This window comes from Ailuropoda melanoleuca, chromosome 4 (genome assembly GCF_002007445.2).
Source record: "Ailuropoda melanoleuca isolate Jingjing chromosome 4, ASM200744v2, whole genome shotgun sequence".
Lineage (NCBI taxonomy): Eukaryota > Metazoa > Chordata > Mammalia > Carnivora > Ursidae > Ailuropoda > Ailuropoda melanoleuca.
In genome coordinates this window covers 31,523,998-31,546,231 of record NC_048221.1, presented here as the reverse complement: position 1 = coordinate 31,546,231, position 22,234 = coordinate 31,523,998, and the positions used below count along the sequence as shown (strand labels likewise).

The 22,234-nt window shown below is 42.0% G+C and overlaps 1 long non-coding RNA gene across 1 annotated transcript in view; it reads right to left on the bottom strand.

Annotated features, from left to right (window-relative positions):
• Window positions 1-233: 233 nt before the first annotated feature.
• Window positions 234-22,234, bottom strand: part of LOC109490206 — a 231,471-nt gene continuing 209,470 nt past the window's right edge. The window contains exon 3 of the long non-coding RNA XR_004624734.1: window positions 234-8,605. This is a non-coding gene — a long non-coding RNA (uncharacterized LOC109490206). The remainder of the gene's footprint in view (window positions 8,606-22,234) is intronic.

Here is a 22,234-nt window from a genome sequence, read left to right as displayed (position 1 = left end):
GTGATGTTCTATTTAGCTTTATTTATTTATTTATTTTTTAGAAAGAGAGTGGACACATGTGGAAACTGGGGGTGGGGGCGGTGAGGCACAGAAAGAGAGAGAGAATCGTAAGCAGACTTCATGCTTAGCACGGAGCCTGATATGGGGCTCCATCTCATGACCCTGAGATCATGACCTGAGTCAGAACCAAGAGTCAGACGCTTAACCGACTGAGCCACCCAGGTGCCCCTTCTAATTTAGCTTTTTTATTTGTGTGCCCTTGGGCAATTATTTGATGGCTCTGTGACTCAGTTTCTCATTATTAAATAGGCATAAAACTTACAGGGTCATCATGAGGCTCCATTTCGTTTCTGTGAAAGAGTTATAGAGGCCCTATTATTTTAAGGTTTTATTAATATATCACGATTATTTTCTTTATGTATATAGCTTCTGATTTTAGTTGGCTAAAGGAACAATTGAAAACAGATGTCAGAATAGATAACCTGAAAATACCAATAATGGTAGAAATTACTATTTTCTGAAGTCCACTCAGTACAAGGAAGTAGATTAGTTCCCACCCCCTCTCAGGGTAGGGTTGTCAGATAAAATATAGAATGCCCAGTTAAATTTTAATTTTAATTGCAGGTCAACAGTATTTTCTTAGTATAAGCATATGCTGTATATTGCATGGGACATACTTATAATAAAAAATTATTTGTCATTTATCTGACAAACTTCCCTGGGCATCATTTTTTTAAAAACTAAACAATAACTCTAATCAAGGTTTGTTGAGAATATTGAGTTAATCATTATAAACCACTTACAAGAATGGTAGAGCAAAGCTCACACAGTCAACACTCACTAAATGTTAGCAATTAGAGAGACAATGCAGTGTAAATGTTTCCAGGGTAGGCTCTGGATCCAGACTTTCCTTGCCATATCCCAGCAAGGCCACTTATTAGCTGGATGACCATCGGTAAGAAATTTTATCCCTGCATGCCTTAGTTTGCTCATCCATAAGGTGAGAGTGACAGCATTTTCCTCACAGAACTGCTATGAGCATCCCTTAGTTCATGCATGTAAAGGTTTTAGAATGGCACCCAAGGCAGAGAAAGTGATCAAAAAATGACAGCTATTACGATGTCATTATAATTGCGTACTCATCTATCAGCCTATTTGACCCTAATACTTGCGTGTGACTACTTACTGTAAATCCATACGTGTACCTGCTATCTAGCAGAAAGGTTCCAGGCCGCTAGGCAGGTAGCAGGTGTTTGTTTATTCATCCCCGTTGCCTACAGGATGCATCTAAGACCAAAGAAGGCACTAACTTGCCTAAGGTCACACAGCCAGCGCTGAGGTTCAAAACCCTGACTGCCTGATGCTAAAACTGAATCTCTTTCTACTCAAGCGGCTGACATCTGTGATCCACAGAGTGGGGAAGATGGCTAGGAATTATAACAGCACCATCTGTTAGAGGCATGAGTACTCTGTAAATTCTAGAGAGCATTATCTGAATATTATAATAGTGTTATCATTTTGTGTTTATAAAAGAAATCTTGATCATCTAAAGCATACTATCTCCTGTGTTCTTCAGAGCCTCTGAGATGGGCAGAGCAGGTAAGCTTGCTGCTCAAGGCAGAGCAGTCTGAACCTGGGAAGGGGATGTGACTTGCTCAGAATCACTCAGCAGGATAAAAATAGTGGGTATGACCAGGATCCGCAGTTTCGAAGCCCATGTTTGTTTTCTGACCTGTGGCACTTCCCTCATTACAAACACATTCCTCTGTTAGAGCTTCCAATGTGGTCTGCTTTGGTTTTTATTAAATTAAGCGTGGCGTCCACATCCAAAGACAACTCTAGTGTTCTGTCTTATAAAAATTGTCCCTCCGTTAGATTTTTCTTTCCAGTTTATCTTTAAGATAATGAAAACAAATAATTCGCAAATCCAGAGGAGAGATTAGCAAAACAAACTTTGCTGTTAGTTTTGAGCTATAAGCAGAACAAGCAAGCACCGTAATGACTAGCAAGTTGTCCTATGGCCTGCATCATCGGATCATGCTAATTAGAAAGCAAAGGCTACCTCACCTCAGATTTTCTTTAGGAATCGCAGATATAATTCCGCCCATGTCATTACAGCATATTCAATTTTTCAATAACGCTCCGAATGGTTGTTTGGCAGTCAAATGCATTCTGTACATCTCTTTTTGGGTTCCTGAAACTCTGGTCCATATTCCTTGTCTCTAGACCACCACCATCAATATATAATATGCTCACTCTTGAATTTCTCTCCAAAAAAAAAAAGCAAGATGTTTATGGAAAATGCTGGGTTTGGAGGCTTTAAAAGGAAAGTGCTTTGAAAGACCAGGCAGGAGTCCAAGCTGACCTAAGGCCAAAGTCTCTATCAAAGCTGATGGTGTCCAGCCCAGCACTATAGAACTGAGCATGGAAGGAATTGCCAACCCATGGATATCATGGGATAGCCCCTTGCCCTCTGAAATACCTTCCAGGGGGCAGAAGGGTGACAGGGGAGGGGGTGGGGGCAGCAGAATTTCTTCTGTCCTCTCTCAAAAAGACGTGGGTGCTAACCAGAGGCACCAAATTTTGTAACAGGTTCAGGAAGGAAAAAAAGTATTAAAATTTGTAGATTAAGATCCCCTCTCATTAAAAAAACACACAAAACTATGCAGAGAGCTTGAAAGAGAAAGAAAGACTGGAAGGAAGTATACACACATGTAAATGTGGCTATTTCTGGATGGTTGTTCAAAATGATTTCATTTACAAGTAACAGAACCTCAGCCAAAACTAGTTGAAGTGAAAAAATGTATGGAAGAAACAGACCGGCATGAGCCAGTCTTTTTGACCATAACTTTTTGGCCAGCAAATAGATGTTATAGTTTCAGGCACCACCGGATCTAGGCCCTCACACTGTTGTTGGAGAGCTTGCATTTCCCACCTTTTTTTCTATTCATCCAGAAAGCTAGAATCTGCTTTCTTCTCTATTCTTCACCATCAGAATCGTCAAACATATTGATCCTATGTGCTATGGGTCCCAGAAGAAAAGAGCGTCTTTCAGTAGCTCCAGCAGAAGTCTGGGGAGAGTCTGCCCTGTCCACTGGCCCACGCCTGTAGCAAGGTCAACTCCGTGCAAACCACATGGATTAAGCAGGATTACTGTATGGTCAGGAGAGCTGATTCCCCTCAAATCGTATGTCCTCTACTCTGTGATTTTCATCTGCTATTTTTTTTCTAAATAGTTTTTAATGAACCTGTATTATTTTATGGTAGGATTTAAGTTTTAAAATTTATTTTGAAATGTGCCTGTGATACAGATGAAAAGAATCTAAGAGATTCTAAGCATTTAGGAGACCTTGCACTTCTAATATCCCTAGCTGCCTTGGAAGTAAATAGAACGGGTAAATAGGCATTTTGTCCATGAGACCCTTGCTACCCTTGCCACAGTTAGGGAACCCTAGCCTAACAATAGAAATAGCATCATTCTGTCTCTGTGTATTTACTAATTTAATCCTCACAAAATCCATCTAAGGTAGGTACTATTAATATCCACCTGTCACAGATTAGGAAATCGAGGCACAACAGAGGTGAAGCAACCTGGCCAAGGTTAAGTGTAATGTAAGAGGTGATCTTCACACCCAACAGACTATCTGTCTAGGGCTCTGCTAAAAACAAGATTTTTAGAGAAGGACCCAGATGCAGAGGGAACAGTGGGAGCACAAGCTGAAGGTAGTGAGGGTGGGAGAGAACCCTTCCGTGAGAAGATAACTCAGTACCTAACCCTCAGAGTTGCTGTTATTTTGCAGAATAGGGGACATTGTTTGAGCTCTTCATGAGCTGTTTTCCTGTCCTTCTCACTTCCCTGCATCTCTTGACAATAGTTCTCTGTTGCCTTTTCCTCAGCTAAAAAAGCCTGACTCATGAGTGTGACAAGGGAGCCATAAAGTCCTACCTGTATCTGGTTAGCCCAGTTAACTATCATCAAGCCAGAGAAAGGCAGTGAGCTTATTAATTTCTCCTCCCCGTACTCTCCTGAAGTTCTCTGTTTGAATGTCCCTTTTGACCCTGATCTCATTCTGCATGGTATGACCAGGAATAGTCAGTGTTTCTTTCTTTGACAGGATAGCCCCTTGAGGGCAGGGCCCATGCTTTACCCACTTCTGTAGGAGTGCCCTGCTCTGTCTGCATACATCCGGTGCCCAGGAACCAGCTGTGAAATAAAATTGAGGTTTGTTCAGGATCCTGCAGGGTGACAGGGCCCTCTGTTGTGATGTCCCTGTCCCCACAGGCCAGGATCTGGCCTCTTCTTTTCCCTCATCTCCTGACCCTGGCTTTGCCAGAGAGACCCTTCTCTTGCCTTACAAGGCTAAGTGCATTCCTGAGACAGATACCCCAATATCATCCTCGGGGACAATCTGAGGAAGTCTTATGGCTGTGCCACTGGAGATCCTTCCTGTAGTCAGTGAATGGCAGTCCAGAAGGGGACCACACTTGGGTATGTCTCAAGGGGCTGAATTGAAGCCATTGGTGAGATCAGATGGTATAGACCCAGCAGACATCCTTCCAGCAAGAAGTGGATCCTAGCAACATTGTGCCCTCTTTCTGTGCATGATTGCTTTCTGGGACTGGGACATGAGATCTTTGAAGAGCAGGTCAGCATTCAACTTTTAGGGGCTGGTCTTAATCTGTGAGCCCATTTGAGGTCTTGGTGGGAGATGCTGAAGAATGAGATGAGACCATGAGGATGGCTGCCTGGAGATAGAATTTGATGAATTTCCTTAGATTTCTCAGAAATCTAGAACGTGGGAACATTTGGTACTCAGCGAATGTTCTCTGATGCTTTGGGTTGGTTTTTTTTTTTTTTTCCCTTAAGAACAATGAAATGGTTGGAAAAACACACCAAATTTGCACCCAGCATGTTCCAGCTGTAGCCTTCCTTGTCAACCTTACTGTTACACTCTACCCTTCATTCAGGGTGATCCAGGCTCCTGTCCTTAAATACTCCAATCATATTCCCATCTCAGGGCCTTTGAACTTGCTGCTCTGTCCTCCTGAAGTCCCCTCTTTCTCTTCTGCTGAAGCAAGGAGATGTCAGGTCATATTTTACCTCCTCAAAGATGCCATTCCGGATCACTCAGCCTTAAGTAATTTCCCCCCAGCTACTCTCTCTCCCATTATCCTTTTAAATGACTTCATAACCTTTACTACCACCTATGAACATTTTCTCTCTTGGTTTACTGATATTATATTGTCTGACTTTGCTAGAATGTAAAACATTCCATAGAAGTGGGGTCCTCATAGCTCTATGTCTTTGTACCTCCATATGACAACCTCTAGCTTGTTATGGATGTAGCCTGTGTCACCACACATAGGACACTGTTAATATGGCATTCTCTGTGCCCTTGGCTGTGGGAAAGAGAACTTTTCTCTTTCACACACAGCCTGAGTTAAAACGTGATTCTAAGTTTGGATCCTTAGAAGACTTTTTGATGTAACATCCCATAAGTTATGATTTTTCAAGGCTCTTTCTGCTGAGCCTTGAGATTTATATGTTTGATATTTGGTGGCATTTACAGGAATTCCCTTTGGGGTTTTACAAACTATAGCATAGCATTGACTCCTTGTGTTCGGCTAGAGGATAGCTTCTGGGAACTCAATGAACTGCTTGAATTCCAAATTTTGGAATTTTGTTTTCCAAATTTTGGTCCTCAAGTACTACTTCCACCAGGAATGAATGGGTGCCCTGTGTGAAAAAGGAAAATGTAAAGAGGGACACCGGTGCAGCGGGCATTCTCCCACCCATCTGCCCTTGGCACTCATAGTTCCCGTGCATGACAACCAGTAGTCTCTTGGGAGCACCTGCTAGTCTTTGCCTGCCATCATTCTCTAGATACCATACAGAGCAGGCCAGAAGTGCAAGGGAGCTAGTGGCCCCCAAAGCAGCCCTCAGTGCATGACTAATGAGAGCTGGTGCATAAAATCTAGCTTCCTCACTCCTGAGACAGGTCACCTCTGTGGTGGGCCCCTCCCATGGGTCCCCCGCAAGGCTGAGTTTCAGTTGCCTCCAAACGTAAATTTCTCATGAATGCCCCCTGGACTGGCCTCCTTCCCTTTCCAATCTCTCTTCCTTTCCCCTGTTCTGGTGCTTTTTATAAATTCACCTCCCAAATAAACCTTCTTGCACTTAAATTCTTATCTCAGGGTCTGCTTCTGGCACAATCTAACCCAAGACAGCATGCTATGTCTAAACATGGCCAAATAAACTTAGGAACTGAGAAAATGAACAAGATTTTTTTCCCCCTGCAGGACTTCCCAGCCTCACTAATGTGCTCATTTGCATCGTGAATTTTCAAGACAAGTTTTGATGCACCATTTCCTTTATTTGGCCATGGAAACTGAGGCAGCAGTGCCCCTTACAGGAGAAAGCAAGCCTTAGAACAACACCCTCTAGGACACTTATCCCATTCTTCCACCTGACTCACCAGGGTGGGAGAAGCTAGGTGGCCAAGACCAAATTTTTGTTTGGGGACAGTTCCATGGGCTTAAAGCTTCATGCTGTTGGAAAAGCCGTGTAAATGCACTCCCTCCTCAGCCATCCACTTACTCTTTTGGCAAAAATGGTGTGGACACATTCAAGCTTCTGTTCTAAAAGGAACAGAGAATGAAATGGCTTTCAAAACCCGCTGCTTCTCAAGGTTAGTCACCCAAAGTCCTGCAATTTAACTTAGCAATTCCGTGCATCTTTCATACTTCCCTTTTGTCATGCTGAAAGCCACAGGTTTAGAAATGAGCTAATGGGAACCGACCATATTGCTGGCTGAAGAATTGAGAATGACTTGTCACTAGTGAGTCACTTATTTGTATTGTCGGGTGAAATACAGATGCGAGGGCACCTTGGAGCCTCAGTCTAGCAAGGGAGATGGATAATGAACTCATAGTTACAAAAAGAACTAATCCCTGTAAGTTTTCCCTCAATGAAAATGTGCACATGAATGAAGAGAATGTATAATGAAGAAAGTGTGTAATGGAGTACCAGGAAGGCTTCCTGCAGCAAGTGGCATTTAGGGGGAAGCATAAAGGGTGAAGAGGAGGGATAAGTGTTAGTGTTGGTGCTAAGGCTGGGAATGAGAAGTAGCCCAGTGTTAGGGACTAATGGTGGGGGTTGGGGGGAACCAGGTCTCCAACAGCCAGAGGAGGAGGGTGGGAACTGAATCTGGCAGAGTGGACACAGGCCAGATCAAGTTCATATTGATTCACCTTGTGAGCTTAAGCAGGAAACATTCCCTAGCCTCTACGTCCTCATCTGCAATGTAGGAATACTAATAGCACCAGCCACATGGGGTTCTAGGAGCAAGTGAAATTAACACATGCAACCTTCACAAAGTGCCTGTCACATCGTAGGTGGTGAATAACTGTTATGACTTTATTATTTATGTATTATTGATGCTAATTTTGTTGGTTAGTGGGAGAACCAGGATTCAAATCCAGGTTTTTCTTACTAGAGCCTTCTCTGTTAACTTCCTTGATAGATTTCCTGGTTGGATTTTATATAGCATTTCTCAAAGAGGATTCTGTCGATCATTAGGTGACATTGCATATCAAGTTTTTGAAAATATTTAGGAATTATAGATATAGGAAAATGATCAAAAGATTTTTAGTAAAGAAATGCATTCTGCAAAAATTTAGATGCCATTATCCCACTTTTATTGTTTTAAGATTGAGAAGACTAGATTTTTAAAAAACAGAAATGGGAAAAACATTATTGCTAGATAATGGAATTCTGCATGATTTCTTAAATAAATTTATTTAAAAATACCTTTTATAGCTTTTCCCCCCAAATGTAATGAACTTGGTAAAGTTCCAGATTTTCTTCCTGGCCTAAAACTTAGGAATTACTCACTTCCTTATTTACGAAAAAAAAAAAATTATGTGTGCAGGACCCACCTCCTACCAGGAATTGACTTAAAGGACTATTAATCAAGTTTGAAAAAGAGTTAAAACCAGTTGAATCTGCATCCGGGTCCACTTCAAAGAGGAAAGGGGTGCTTTCCTGCTCTCAAGCGGAAGTCAGTGTGAAAGGGAAGGAGTGGTCCATTTCCAGTCCCAGTAGGCTAGCCAGGGCTGAGAGCATGGGGTTAAATGACTGGCACAAAAAAAGAGTAGTTGGGTCAGCTTCCTTGCCTTTCTCAGTGGTTTAGCTCAAATGCTGAAGGCATTTTCCAGAGTGCAGTGGACCCAGGACTGGGCTTGGATAACACCTTGGAACTATTGATGCAATCTTATAGGCACCTTGGTTTTTGCTCCAGAGAGAAAACATGAGCAGCAACACCCGGATTCCCCCTTTGCAAGGTGTTAGCCACAAACACACCACCAGCCTTCTCTGGGGTAGACCCCACAAAAGCATTCCTCGGGCTTTTCAAAGAGCACAATAGCACATGATTCCTTCAAGATTCGAAGTTCATCCTCAAGCATTCATCCATCCTTCTATATACATACATCATCGGATCAAAATGCGCCCCAGACTTACTAACTCTGATAGCTGAAAAGATGTTTGGCAAAGAGACGTCAGCAGGATTGAGTCAGAACGTTGGTGTAGCACACACAGCTCCAGCTAAAAGAAAATTGTTTAATCTTAGACTGCCCACCACGCCTCCCCCCACAAATAACCCCCCAAAATTAGCTTCGGTTCCCCCAAATCTTTGTCTCAACAGTTATCTTTTGTAGCATCCTAAAGAGTATGCCAATGGACTTTTATGAAGTGCCTACTAGGTGTCATATATTGCAAAACCATGCCTCAAAGAGGAGAAACTGGTAATTTTTCTAGGAAGCAGACTCTTGGCAAATATTTCTGAGGTAAATCGGGATTTATTTGAAGCCTAAGATAGAGGATGTGGGCTCCAGATGGGACTTGTGTGAGTGAAAACTCTTAAGTAAAACAGAGCTGACCTCGGAGTGTAAGGAGCACGTATTTGCAAATTATTAGACCATCTGTCATTGAGGACACTTGAATAATGACTTTCATAGGAAATGGGGGAAGTTGCGTGCCTCTTTTTGAAGATCTCAGTTCTGAGAGAATACGCTCGTGAGGCATTCATTGATTTCAGAAGGTGGACCCTCAGGGTATGTAAGAGGTGCACTAAAATCCTCAAAAACTCATGATCCCCTTCAACAACCATGATCAATCACTGCATTAAAATAATAAATAAATAGAAGAATATTTCCATGTGTTGGTGTAGAAAACATATGTACCATGGTAGCCTCAATGCCTGGAGTTCCAGGGCAGACCTACTGGCGTTCTATTTGGAAGGTTCCACATCATGTTGACAGGAGTAGGAGGCACCTACCAAGGACTTTGAAATCCAGTTATGTCCCTGGAATGCCTGAATTTAGACTCTAAAGCACAATGTTGCCTATATCCTTTCTGTGGTGTGCTCTTCCCTTCCTTCCCACCTGAATGATTCTTTGCCACCGTTCAAGATTATCGTAGGCAAACCTGAGTGCCTCTTCCTCTTTCACCCAAACCATTACCTGCCTTTCTCAATGACAGCCCATTGTCATTATGCAGCTGCTTTCCTACTAGACTGTGAGTACACTGATGTCAGGAAGCAAGTCTTAGTCATCTTTATAGCCCATGGCACCTGTCACAGTGGCCAAAACAGACTAGACCCTGAAATGGTTTGGGTGATAAGAAACAGGAAAAGGAGAGAGAGACTTCTCTGGAAACTCGATCCATTTCTCATCAGTTAATTCACAAGTTTGGGGGGGTTTGTTGTTGTAATTTTAGCAGGGGAAACCCAGAGAGGAGCAGCGAAAGATACTTAATTTTCTGGCAAAGTTTTGAAATAAAGTTTAGGGACCACCTGGCAAAGTTCTAGAAAACCAGTATGGGCAGTAGTACAGTTATATAAATGCACGTGAGATGGAAAATTACACTTTATGTGGGCTTTTTGTTATGACCAGTGTAGTGGTTAAGAGTGTGGCTTGGGGGTCAAAATACCTGGGTTTGGTCCTGTGACCTTGTACAAATCATTTAAGGTCTCTGAATTTCAGTACTGCTATTTATAAAATGGGTATAATATAATTATCTCATGGGATCACTGTTTAAGTTAAAAATTAATATATGTGAATTGCTTACTTCCGTAAGTAGCAAATAGCAAAAGCTTAATAAATTCTAGCCATTCTAATTATTACCCAATAGCATATGTTTAGCATTTTGATAGTCACATAGGTTTAAACTAAAAATATTTGCTCACACTCAATCCAACAAAACTTTTACTTGGTGCCTATTGTGTTATGTGGTATTCCGTGTACAGGGGCTGTATTTAGGAAGATGAATGGTCCTATCTCTGAAGTCTTATGACTAAAACTAAAAGGGAAGACTAAAAGTTAGGAAGCAAATCATTTAAACATAGTTTTGTATGTGCTATTAGTAAAGTCATTAGCAGAGTGCTGTGGGACACATATCTGACAGATTTTTTTGTGTTAATTATGGTCAGTTGGTTGAGACTGACTGCTTTGGGGTGCTGTGTTCAGAAGGATTCTGAAGGTCCAATTTCTGTGGACAAAAGCGCTATGATTAATTAGCAGTGTCTGACACAGATGGAAGTGAATGGATCGTGGTGCAAGTACCACACATTAATCATTAGAATTTTACCTATTGAAGAAAGGATAACAGGGAAGATATTTCAGAGGAGCAGACATCTGCATTTTATGGCATTACATATTCTTGAGTTGAGCTAAGGAGTGATCTCAAAAAAACCAGACACTCCTAGGTTCACATCTGGGCTTTGCTTCCTTTGCTTTGTGCAAATTACTAAGCATTTCTAAGCCTCACTGACCGCAGAAGTGGAGTGAGGGTAATAATACATCCTTACTATGTGGACTAAATGTGAAAATATCCAGCAAAGAGGCCAGGCCTCAGTAGGTACTTAACAACTACTATTACTGTTAAAATGATTATGGACTCCCCAAACTGCCTCAGTATGAAGACATCTCAGATCTGCATTCTGCACACTCAAATGAAAGACTCAACCCCCACTTGAAAGTGAAAGAAAATAACCATTTAAGTATTTTTATCTCATTAAAACCACCACCCAATGAGGGAGACATGAAGAGAAGAGAGAATGAAATTGCCTTCTTTCTGGCACAAAGTGTAGCAACACAAATAATCCTCATTCAAAAAGATTACCTTTTCAAGTACATCTTGTCTTTTTAGCAGGGGAAGCCCGTGAGAGCAAGGATTATGTCACTTGTGGGTTCAGACATACATTGTGGTGGCTTAGTAAATGATAGAGGTAAAAATAGCCCCCCAAATAAGATGAGGATTACGTTGATTTCATTTAGGGGATAGGAGTTGTGAAACATGAAAAGTAAAATATTTAATGCTGGAGTATTCCCTATCAAGCTTATCCCTACATGTAATCATTCTTCTTAAACGTTATAGGTAATAGGACAACTCACGTGTTTGAGATATATCTACATACCTACATATATCTCTGTATCTATATAGAAGTATAGATAGATATAGAGATATATATATCTAAACCATTGGAAAATAATTCATGTTATATATAATGCAAATAAACTTTATATAGTAATTATAATATATAGATATTTGGAGCTTACCACGCATTTGTTTGTTCTATGAATGTGACCTGCATTATATCATGCACACTTGACCACAGTCCTTTGACATAGATACTGCTATCTGACAAAGTTGAGGTTGAAAACAATTTTAAGGATTTGCATCTAGGTGTTTCTGATTCCAAAGCCCATGTCTTTTTCCCCTTATACTTAGAGAGTCTCTAGTCCCCCCAAATGTATGGTAGCTTTAATGCTTGTAAATGGAAAGATTTTGAAGTTTGTTATTTTAAGAACTCAACAACTTATCTTTGTATACATCTCTCTATATCTGTTCTTGTCAATTCAGACGTTTTACGTTTTAGTTAAAGCAGAGCACACCTGGGGTTACTCACAAATTGTGAATATGCGTGTCTAGCACATGATGACACATCATAGATACTTAATAAATGATGGCTAGAAGAATGAATAACCGACTGAATAAAAACATTTTGTGCAGTACATATCACTATGCAAATATCCACGTTATCATTTCCAATAACTCTGCCGTTTTGTGATGTTCTTAACCACCAAATTATTTCCCAACATTTTCTGGAATTTAGCTCATCTTATCAGTGTGTTATCAGCTCTGTGTGAGTATGTGAGCATGTAATGTGTTCTGAAGTAATGGCTGGCCCTCTAATGATTTTTAGAGGTGTGGATCACTTCCTTTTTCATTAAGTGTACAATACTTTTGGAAATTAGTTGATCCATATAAATGGATGTACTTCTGGGCAATACACACTTAATTACTTAATTTCAAATTCTGTCTACCATAAAAGGAAGTTAAAGGTTACTATGAGTGATGATCAGAGATTCCAAATAAATATAACAGCTGCGTTATCAAGTCGGAGGTTTATAAAAATGCGGTCTGAAAACGTGGAGGTAATACACATTCTCTAATTAAACACATATGTGACAGAGTCAATAATGTGGGGTAATAGATGTTTAAACTTTTCACAAAGAAAAAAGTCAGCCAATATCCTTCATTCATTCCTGACACAAGGATAAGTGTTGAAATCTCTTTGTGTCTCTTCTCAATGTAAGAAGCAGTTCTTTTCCATTCTCAGTATGTGAATATCATGGATACTTGGCATGGTCTAGGAATATGGTATCCTAATTAATCCAATCTAAGTTTCTATAGATGCCATTTGTGGATGATCAAATGTCATAGATATTGAATGTAATATAACACATGGAAAAAAATGTTTCCTGAGGATTCTGGCTGTGGTTAAAATTAAATAAGCATACTCCCCCTATTCCTCCCACTGAATCAACCAAAAACCCTAGACAAAATGCACACAGCTTCTACCTGAGGACTCTGAAAAGTACGTGGTAGCAGGTGGATTGGGAAAGGAAGCCAGAACTCTAAATAAAATTGAGACCATGAACTTCCTGGGTTTTTAGTCCCACATCTTCTAGTCTGGGCTCAAGGGCAACATGAATCCTGAAACAGCATGTGGGCACAGGGAGAAAGAACCCCAAGAAAAGCCCCTGCTTCTAGCCCAAGGAGTAAATGGGACCCTAAGGGACGGAGAGTATGGAGGCAATCTTCTGGGGTTTTTCTTTCATTTTTTCTCCCTCTTGCCCAGCCCCCAGGCATGCTGCAGGTGTGGAAGCTATAACCCTGGTCAGTGGCAAGAGCAGCAGGGTTTAGGCAGCCTCCCAAACCTTCTGTTCCACCAGAGGAATGACAGTTTGAAGAGCTGGAGGACGACAGCTGTGGATTTCTTCTTTCTTTCTACCCACTTGTTGGTCTTGTGGGCAGCTGGAGGTGTGGGAAGTGCATGGCAGAAGGAGACAGGGAGAAAGCCTTCGCCTTCTAGTAAAAGGACCAGGAAATGGCCCTGAAGAGCCAGGGAGTGTCCAAAAGAAATAATATATATTATCTAGCCCAACATATCCAAAATACCATTTCAACATGGAATCAATATGAAAAAATATTAATGAAATATTTTATGGTTTTCAGAGGGGGGGAGCACTAAGTCTTCAAAATCTCCCAGTTACATGCGGCTACTAAGCACAGAGAGCTTCCAAATGGAAGTATGCTGTACATAGAAAATACACGCCAGACAGCAGCTGTATTCTTAAAGTCAATTTTACCTAGTTTTTAAAAACTTTAATGTTGCTCCTTCAAAATGGAAAATTATGGATCTGACTCCCATTCTGTTTTTGTTAGACAGCATTGCTCTACATGCTAAATTTTCACTGTAGGACCTCAAAGGAAAGAAATGTCAATGGAGGCTGGAGTCCTCAGGATCAGTTTCATGGAGACTGAAGACCTTGGGAGTTGGACAAGTAGCAGCCCAGAGGTGTGCCTGCCCAGAGGACCAGGCAGGGCTTGTGCCTGTGTGGGAAAGCCAGGGCTGGAAAGGGGAGGGCAGATACCAAGCCTCGGGAGACTGTCTTCTAAATCTTGCTTCTGAAAAGCTCTGAGGCTGGCTGAAGTCTTCTGAGCCTGGGAGGTCCCCCCCTTGGGGCAGGTGGCTGATGCCAGAGGCATCGTTCTGCAAAGCTGCAGGCCCAGGAGCCAAGTGACAATCTCCGCAGTGCAAATAGGTGATCCTCAGCTAAATCGTGTTTGCATGCTAGCATCACACGGAGACTCCTGAGATAAAAGCACTTGCTATTCCAAGAGCACTGGAGGGCCTAACATCCACATTTTCTCACTAGGAAACTATGTCCTTTTGGCTTATGGGAGGAAAAGCTGTTTCTGGTGACTGCCTCTTTCCTCGCAATGATGCTGTGTTGAAAAAGAACTCTGGCTCACATTTACCCAAGACTTCTGGTGTGCCTGGGACTCTCCTGGGGGCTTGGTGTATATCATCTCACTTCGCGCTCCAGACAACCCTATTCTATAGGTATTATTATCAGTACACTTCACAGTATGGAAAGAGAAGCTCAGGGAGGTAAAAACTAGATTCATTGTCAACGGTTTGGAAGAGGGTGCTGCAAATTGGAAATCCAGGGCCGTCTGCCTCCTTCACGAGCCGCAGTTCTCCACGCGAGTGGGGCTGCTGTGAACTCACCACCGGAAGGGTTTCCCTGCTGCTTCAGTCTTGAATGTCTCTTCCAATGCCAGGCTATTCCAAGGTCAAGGAGAAGCAAAATCAATTCCTTTCTCCAGCATGCTGGAATTCAGCACCTGCATAGAGTAGCTCTTCTCTGTGCGCTTCATGCACGAGGGGGAACTTTCAGTGCACATGGTTATTTCTCAAAGCTGAGCCTGGCAAGGCCATCTGTGCCATTCCTCTGCCTTTAGGCAATAGAGTCTTGCTCTATTTATCGCTAAGGAGGCTTCTTCTGCACAGGGCAAAGGTCTCATGCCAGGTCTCTGTTCAGGAGCCCTCAGAGGCTTCACACTGAAGCTTGTGTGCTCTGTTCCCATACTCTGAGCTCATGCTCAGCCTCCAAGGCTTTGGGAATCTGGACGAAACCCATCCTCTTCCTGAGCTCTGCACAGCGCAAGGCACAGAGCCAGGCTCCCTGGCCAGAGCAGTTTCACTGGACTAGATGCTAATTTCCTGGCCATCTGCCCCTACCTCCACTACCAGAAATACACATGAAACTGTCCCAGCTTCTTCAGTGTGGTCTTCCGAACGTGAAATTATGAAGGGGGCTAGGCAGGAAGATTTGGAAGGACACAGCAACAGTGAGTGTATGTAGGGAAGCAAGAGAAGAGTTATGAATAAATGGTGAGGCACAGCCTGGAATCATTTGAGCCAAGGAAATTCAAATGTGGGAACAACCTTCACAGGGTGAGGGTGTTCCAGAAAGGCTTCCTGGAAGGACGCACATTGTGAATTCCCTAACCAGGTGTTTTTCAAACTATGAGTCATGACCCTGGGGTAAAAAAAAAAAAAAAAAAAAATCACTTTGGTTGAGTCGTGACCACAATTCTTTTTTTTTTTTTTTTTTTAATGAAATAGAATCAAATCAAGTGGAAAATAGCAGAGTATGTTGCTGGCTCATAGCCTATAATGTATTTCTTTATGATCTGAAAAAGTTTGAAACACACTGTGCTATCCTTTGGCTTTTGAGATGTTTCTCTACTCCTGTGATTCTAAATCCACCAACGCCTGTTGAAGATGATCTTCTGTTCTGCTGGGGATAGAGACATGGTACAACTTTCCCATCTTCAAAGAAATCACCCTTCCTTCTTTCTATTGTGTCTGTTCCTGCTAGGTAGTGTGTCACTGATGGTGATAAGAGCTAGCATACATATAGACCTGGTTCAGGACTAGGCACTTTATACACATGGTCAGCATTTAATCCTTACATCATATCCTTCTAGCCTTAGAATAGCCCTACACGACAGGGTTCATCATTTCCATTCTACTGATGAGAAAACCGAGGGTGAGGATGAAGCTATTACTAGTCAATTACCAGGAAGTGGCCGAGCTGGGATTTGAACCCACTCTCTTCTGACTCTGATGCTGGTGTAAATCCCTCTAGACTACTGTAAATAGTTTTCCTTTTAACTTGGAATTTTGATTATGGAATTCTATATTCCAATTAACCAGAGCATAGGCCGTAAAGCTCCATTTTGTGCCCTTCACAGTGAATCCTTGAATTTGTGCCAATTTTCCCCCAATTTTTTTTGTTGTAGTAAAATACATATAAGATGAAATTTGCCATTTTATCCACTTTTAAGTATGAAGTTCCATGGTATTAAATACACCATCACAGCCACCCATCTCCAGAACTCTGTTCATTTTGTAAAAATGAAACTTTATCCCTATTGAACAATAACACCTGATATCCCCTACTCCCCCAGCCCCTAGCAGCCACCATTCTATGTCCTTGCTTCTGTGATTTTCACTACTCTTGTAAGTGGAATCGCACAGTATTTGTCTTTTTGTGACTAGCATATTTCATTCACAATAATGTCCTCAAGTTTCATCTATGTTGTAGCATGTGTCAGAATTCCTTCATTCTTAAGGCTAAATAATATTGAGTTGTACAGATAAACCACATTTTGTTTATCTACTCATCAGTCAATGGACGCTGGGTTGCTTCCATATTTTAGTTCTTATGAAAAATGCTGCTATGAACATGCATGTACAAATACCTCTTCAAAACCCTGCTTTAAATACCTTTGGATATATAACCGGAAGTGGAATTGGTGGATCACTTTTAAAATGCTTTGAGGCAATGCTGTACTCTTTTCCACAGTGGCTGCACCAATTTACATTGCCACCAACAGGATACAAGGGTTCCAGTTCCTCTTCGTCCTCACCAGCAGCATTACTTTCTGATTTTTTGGAGATGTGCCATCCTTATAGGCATAAAGTGGTATCTCACTGTAGTTTTGATTTGTATTTCTCTAATGATTAGTGGTACTGAGCATCTGTTCATATGCTTGTTGGCCATTCATGTTTCTTCTTTGGAGAAGTGTCTATTCAGCCTTTTGTCCATTTTTGAATCATTTTTGTTGTTAAGTTTTAGGAGTTCTCCATACATTTTACATATTAATCTTTTATCAAATATATGATTTGCCAGTATTTTCTCCCACTCTGTAGATTGCTTTTTTATTCTGTTGCTAGTGTCTTTGGATGCACAAAATTATCTCATTTTCATTAAGTCCAATTTGTCAATTTTTTTTGGCTGCGCCTTTGGTGTCATATCCAAGGAATCATTGCCAAATACGATGGTGTGAAGATTTTTGCCCTGAGTTTTCTTCTAAGAGTTTTAGGTCTTACATTTGGGTCTTTGATCCATTTTGAGTTAATGTTTGTATACAGTGTTAAGTAAGGGTGTAATTTCATTCTCTTGCAGGTGGATATCCAGTTTTCCCAGAACCATTCATGGACAAGAGTCATTTCCCCATTGAATGATCTTGGCACCCCTATTAAAATCATGCACATAGTTTTTAAGCTAAATTTGTTATGGAGCACTATGGGTTTATAAATTCACCAGTGTTGCCCAGTAAAATTGAATAACCTTCCCTTTTCTATCTTTGAAGGCTTATAAATCCCCATGTTATTATGATTATTATTTCAGGAAGAATGGAGCTATGCATTTCCTAGTTTTGAATGTGAAGTGTTTTCTCATCTCGATTCCAGTTCTTGGGTCCATCATTCACCTCCCTTCACCTTCACTGCCTCTCACACTGGTCCATGCCAGCACCATCTCTTGCCAGAGTACCTGTACTAGCTTCCTAACTGTCTCTTCAGTTCTAGTCTCTTCTGATCTTTTTGAAATGCAAATTCCATCAATTCACTGTTTATGATATTTCAAAAATTTCTTTTATGGCACATGAAGACCGTATTTATTAGGGTGGCTGTGTGTTGCTATGGTCTGACCTCCCTCTCTTCTCCAGCTTCATTTTGTACCATGCTCTTTGCTCTTATCATCAAGCAGGGCCCCATTCAGGTCCTCTGACATGTCTTCTTCCTTCCTGCCACAGGGCCTTCGCCCTGTTCCTTCTGCTCACATCACTGTGCAAACCATAAATTCCTTGGATGATAGTCTATCTCCCTGACTAGACTATGAGCTCCACAAGGGCAAGGATTGTGTGGTGTCTGTCTTTTGCCCCCAGAGCCTAAAACAATGTCCACCTCATAAAGTAGACAGTAGGACATTCAATAGTCAACTTTGTTGACCTCTTTAGAAGCAGGTGTGATAAAAACTCCAGGTGCTCATGTTTGACCATTAGTCTCAACTCACAGGGAGGTACTCAAGGGCAAGGCTCTGGGGGATTAAAGAGTCAGGTTTAGCAGAAAGAAGAGCCTTCTGAGTATAAATGTTGATGTCTCAGAGCCCTGGTATTTATGGTTTTTGCTTTATTTGGTTTGGACACAAGAAATTCCTCCATCTCCTTTGGGTACTGTCATTTCCTTGTTTAGGAGTTTAGTTAAATCTGCACCTAACATGCTACAAACATTTGGTGGGGAGAGGGGCGTCTGGTTTATGGCACTGAGGGAAATGTTAACTGTGCACAGCCTAGTGTAGCCACAGGATTTACTATGTCTATAATTCTCAGATAGATTTGCATGGGCCTCTGTTAGCCTAGTCCCAAATTTCAAATTGTCTCTCTGGCTCTGTATTTCCCAAAGGATCTGAGCTAAGAATAAGAAGTAGAGGGGCGCCTGGGTGGCTCAGTCGTTAAGCATCTGCCTTCGGCTCAGGGCGTGATCCCGGCGTTATGGGGTCGAGCCCCACATCAGGCTCCTCCGCTATGAGCCTGCTTCTTCCTCTCCCACTCCCCCTGCCTTTGTTCCCTCTCTCGCTGGCTGTCTCTATCTCTGTCAAATAAATAAAATAAAATCTTTAAAAAAAAAAAGAAGTAGAAAAAAAAAAAAACAAGAGATAAGACTTCTTCATGAGCAAAGACATGTTTTCCAGGCAAGCCTCTTATCCGAGCAACCACTGGCGCGTGCTGAGGGGACACTATTCATAATAATTGTAGCAGCAATAATAATCATAGCCCTTACTGAACTTTTGTTATGTGCTAAGTCCTTTGCCTGCATTATCTTATTTAATATTCACAACCACTTAGGTGGTGGTTTTATTCAGGAGTAAACTAGAACATAGACAAATCAAGCTCTTTCCTCAAGACCACACATGAAGCAACAGGTGGTAAGGAGATTTGAAACTAGGAAGATGATCTTCCATTCCCATTGCTTTTGACTGCTGTTTTATCTGCTATCTTCAATCTTTCTTTTTTATTTTATGATAGACACTGGCATTCAAAGGATGATAAGTTATAGGTGGCCTTTTCCCTAGAGAACTTCAGTCCCCACTCAAGGACAGCAAGCCTATCCCCTCCTTGCTGACATTGAGCACTTACTATGAACCAGTTCTGAGCTAAGCCCTGATATCAAAGTCTCACAACTATCCCCAGATAGGTGCTGTAATCACACCCAAGGGCCCACAACTATGGAGTGACAGGCTGGGCTCGGACTTCAGGTTTATTTAGCTTGGTCAGATGTCTGTGCCTCTCACTACAACACTGAATTACAGAGAGAGAGAGAATGCATGGAGGAACCTCCAGTGTACTTTGAACACTTTGAGCAGGGCAAGATGTGCTGAATTCTGCCTGAAGCAGCTAGAGAAGTCTTCCTGAGGAATACTAGGTTTAGGGGTGATAAATGTAGGTTTTTGTGGGTAACTTTGCCCTCTGCCTTCCTGCTTACATACATTTCACAGTAGTAAGTGGGAGTGGAGGGAATTGAAAGCCAATGGGTAGAATTCCTAGAGGACGTACTATGTTCAGCATCTAGAACTTTCTGATAATTATCAGACTAAGAGCAGAATGGGCTTTTGGGGAAGTAGTGAGTTCCCTACCCTTGGAGGTAGAAAGGAGGCCAAAGACACTTGAGGAGAGCTTCTGTTACTCAGTTGACAATCAGCTTAGGTCAGGGGCACTCGTTTTAGCTGTGCATAAGAACAGGGGAGTGCTTGGACTGAACTTGAGTTCCTGCGCTTTGCCCTGAGCACCTGCTTCCGTGGGTCAGGACAGGATCCCCAGAATCTGCATTTTTAACAAGCTCTTCAAATGATGTTGAAGGATGTGGTCCTTGTGAAGTCACACTGCCACAAGTGGGCTAGGTGACCTTTGAAATGCTTTCCTAACATGGAGGCTCTCCAAAGCAGTATTTTTCACTATGTATTCCATAGACCATTCAGCCTATAATACAGGTTGACCAACTTCTTCTCAAAGGCAAATAGTGAATAATTCCAGTTTTATGTGCTCTATGGTCTCTGTCACTATTCAGATTGCAATTGTGGTATGAAAGTAGTCATAGACAATACGTAAATATATGGGCTTGGCTCTATTCCAATAAAGTTTTATTTATAAAAATAGCCAGTAGGCCAGATTTGACCCAAGGCTACAGTTGGCTGACTCCTGGTCTATAAAGATTGGTGCCATATATAAATGAGTCCATGAAAACCTACAAAACAGATCTCTTCATGAATAATTGTGATACATGGTAGCATGTTAAAGACTCTGAGAAGGCCTGAGAATTAAGGAGACTTGTTTAATTTTGGTCTACCCAGAATTTCTCTAATTCATTTAACCACAGAAACTTCTAATTTTATAACTTATTCTCATCCACTTAGAACTCGTGTTCCAGAGAACTACTTGGGAACCATTAATTCAATTACAAGTGGGTAGCATATATAAGCATTTGCATAGACTGTCTTCTGAGAGGTTAGGAAGGTAACTTCCCTAAAACACTAGTCTCACTCAGGTTGCTAGTGCTGACATGTAACTCATTCAAGGTGATATCCTTGGCTCAGGGTGTTGTACCCAGATTGAAATGAAAGCCCTCCCAGTGTAAATGCATTTGTCAGGGTCCTTCTTCAGAGGTGGTTTTCAGTGCAAATGCTGGGACAGAAAATGCTGAGATATTTGAAAGGGGTCACTGAAAAGACATGTCAGGAAGAAAAAGCAGGGAGGGGATTGAACACTCGTAATAAGATTGATTAAATGCCTGCCATGTGCCTACCACTTTATCCAGATCTGTGGTTCTTAATTGGGGGAAGTTTTGCCTCCCCAGGGACACCTGGCAATGTCTGGAGATGGTTCTGATTGCCATGACTGAGGGTAAGGGATATGGTGCAGGCATCTAGTGGGGGGCCAAGGGTGCTTCTAAACATACCACACTGTGCAAGAGAGACTCGCTGCCGTCCCCAACAAAGGATTTTCCAACCCCAAAGGTCATAATGCCCCTGTTGAGAAACCCTGATCTAGATTATCTAATTTCTTTCATAAAACAATCGTGTGAGGTAGGTGGCATTATTGTACCCTAAGGAAATGAGGAAACTGAGGCAAACAGAAATCTGAGTATCTTTCCTCTGAGTTCCCCACAGTTAAGTGACAGTGTGAGCCCACACCCTTAACAGCTTATTTGCGACCACCTGTGGCAAAAACAACTTTCACTTCCTTGGCCATTAATAGTCCATGACTCCAAGGCCCTCCCACAGCTCCTTCGCACCCCCTTTTGTTACCCCAGCCCCTATCATTTGCTGCTTCTGATACATGGGGTATGTAGCAACCCCCTTTGTCCATCTCCTGAAAGCCTATCTCCAATGCCCACTAAAACACTCCTTATTTAAGGCTTGAGTTTCCTCTACTGCCATCCTCTCCATTTATGTTCAATTAGATTAGTAACATGAGGCAGATGATTTGCACCTATTGGCCTGGGTTTCACCATCTGCAAATGGGAATGGTAACAGTATGTGCCCTTCCCATCTCGATTCATTTCAACTCAGACATTAGCCATAGGCCCAGGATTATGCATGGAGAGTTGGGGGATCCAAAGAATGCAAACCTCCCAGGGAGAGTATGCTGAGGTGATGGGATCTTTAAGGAGGAGGCACATTCCTCGTTTTTTATAAGCCTGTCCAGCTCCAGTGTTTTCCAGTGGCCTACAAGAATGCTGCCGAGTGTGAGAACAGGCCCAGGAGGGTCTGGACAACATCACCAAAGGGCAGTCGTTACCGTGATATTTGGCCTGGGGATAAGTGGGTTAGAAGTGCCTGCATGACAGCACATTGCATGGTGTAAGTCAAACGTTTCTAGGCAGAGCTCTCTCCAACAGAGCAGCCCTGAGAAATGTGACTGGAACTCATGGGGAGACATTGCAGGGCCTGCCTTTGCTCCTGGAACTCC